This window comes from Tupaia chinensis, unplaced genomic scaffold (genome assembly GCF_000334495.1).
Source record: "Tupaia chinensis unplaced genomic scaffold, TupChi_1.0 Scaffold143747_1, whole genome shotgun sequence".
Taxonomy (NCBI): Eukaryota; Metazoa; Chordata; class Mammalia; order Scandentia; family Tupaiidae; genus Tupaia; species Tupaia belangeri.
This window is the reverse complement of record NW_006203596.1, coordinates 443,251-445,860: the sequence shown is the minus strand read 5'-3', so window position 1 is coordinate 445,860 and position 2,610 is coordinate 443,251.

Genomic DNA, 2,610 nt, shown 5'->3' with positions numbered 1-2,610 from the left:
GTCTCATGTACTTAATCTTTCTTCTGTATCTGTTGAGGTTCGATGTTCCAGATTGAAATCTGGGATGTAATACTCAACTCCAGCTTTTGGCCCTACAATTAAGTTGCCCATTTTCTTAGTTTCTGAACTCTTATTTCTGTGTGTCTGCATTTAATTTTACTGACATAGCACTCCCTTAAGAACTTCTTGGAGATCCGGTCTGGTGCTGGTAAATTCTTTCAGGTTTTGTTTATCTGGGAAAGTTCGTGTCTTTTCTTCCCAAATGAACGATAACCTTGCTGGGTACAGAATTCTCGGTTGAAATTGCTTTTCCCTTAATACTTTGAATACATTTTCCCATTCTCTCCTCGCTCTCATTGTTTCCGATGAGAGGTCTGCCGTTAGTCTGATGGGATACCCTTTGTAGGTAACTTGCCTTTTTTCTCTTGCCAGTCTTAGTATCTTGTCTTTGTCTGTGGTTTTGGTCAATCTGGCTATAATGTGTCTTGGAGAAGATCTTCTTGGGTTGATTCTATTTGGGGTCCTCTGTATTTCTTGGGACTGAATCTTTGAGTGCCTCTCCAGGTTTGGAAAATTTTCTTGTAAGATTTCATGGAATAGATTATCAATGCCCTTATGAGTCTCTTCACCTTCTGGGATGCCTATTATCCGGATGTTTGGACGTTTGATGGTATCTAGTACTTCTCGCATATTATTCTCAAATTTTTGGGCCATTTTCTCAGTCTTCGCGGTGGATTTTTCTAGGCCAACCATTTTCTCTTCTACATTAGAGATTCTATTTTCTGTATGATCTAGTCTGCTTTTAATACTTTCAAGGGAGATTTTGACTTCTTGTATTATAGCCTTCATCTCTAACAGTTCCATCTGATTCTTTTGTAAAGTGTGAAATTCCTCTTTTAGATCTAGCATGAATTTCCTCACCTCCTGGAACTCTTCAAGTCCTTTCTCCTTCCTCTTCAGCAGTTCCTTGTCTCTCTTCTCTTCCATCTCTGTTAGCTTTGCCATTATGAATGTTCTGAATTCTTTATCAGACATTTCCATGATTTCCATTGAACTGTGTGTGGATAAAGAGGAGCTATCCTTTTCCCTTGTGGGAGAGGTATTTTCCTGCTTCCCCATATTTCTTGTGGTCCTGCAGCGATTTCTAGTCATCTGGTGGATGGTCGGTTTCTTCCCAAACTTGGAAGTTCAATCTGAGGGTCGAGGAGTGTGCAGAAAAGGAAGCGGAGAGAGGGAAACAATACCAACAGCAAAACAACAGACAAGAAACAGTGAAAAAGAAGAGAAGAACTTTTAAATAAATCTAAAAATAAAACATTAATATTCAAAAAATTTCAATAAAACTCAAAAATTAGAAATGGCTAGATCGCAGGAGCCATGGAGCTGTCTGTCTCTTGAAGAAGGGCTGTTCACACGAGTTTTGAATGCTGGAGGCCCAGTTATCAGTGGGACATCTTCCTTTCTCCCCAAATGGCTAGATCGCAGGAGCCATGGAGCTGTCTGTCTCTTGAAGAAGGGCTGTTCACACGAGTTTTGAATGCTGGAGGCCCAGTTATCAGTGGGACATCTTCCTTTCTCCCCAAATGGCTAGATCGCAGGAGCCATGGAGCTGTCTGTCTCTTGAAGAAGGGCTGTTCACACGAGTTTTGAATGCTGGAGGCCCAGTTATCAGTGGGACATCTTCCTTTCTCCCCAAATGGCTAGATCGCAGGAGCCATGGAGCTGTCTGTCTCTTGAAGAAGGGCTGTTCACACGAGTTTTGAATGCTGGAGGCCCAGTTATCAGTGGGACATCTTCCTTTCTCCCCAAATGGCTAGATCGCAGGAGCCATGGAGCTGTCTGTCTCTTCAGAGCAAGAATCTTCAAATCACTGCAATGCAGTAGAGACTTCTGCTGACCTTGCGGAAGGACCGTGTGAGCGGCCTCAGTTATGAGGAAGGTAAGGGGAAATCAAAGGCCCATAAAGCAGAGGTCTGATAATGTCTTGGGACGTATCTTGAGCTGCTCCAGATGCCTTGTTCTAGATTCCTGATGCCAAAGGGTAAAATGCACTGAAGCTCACACTCTTAGCTGTGTAAGTTCTCTTTCCTTATGGCCTCCCATTAAAAAGAAAAAAAAAAAAAAATGGCTTTATCACGTATGGCCTCCCATTTTTGGAAAGGACTTTATCGTATTCTTTTTCACATTTTCTCCTTTTTAAAAAGTTTTATTTTTGAGGTTTTGCCACAGGGCACGTGCGCTTGCTGAAGAGAAACAGAGACAGTGAGAGGAAAATTGAGAAATCACCCCCTGGGGGGGATGACCACTCCACAGTCTCTTCTCCTCTGTCTTCCTGGGACTTGGGGTATGCATGCACATGTGCCCAGTATGATTTTCAAGCCACTGAGCCTGGGACTTGAACTGCAGTCGACCATGTGGGAGTCCAGTGCCGGCTGGTCCCACATTTTCTCCTTTTAATCCTAAAATTTTTGTCAGAATTTTTCAATGATTAATCTCTGATCAAATGACTTTCATAGATTCCACAAAGTTGTGAAAACTTATTTTAAGGGATTCATATCCCACAGAGGAGGGAAAGAAGTTTGGAAGGGAAGAGAGGGGGGGAGAGAGGAA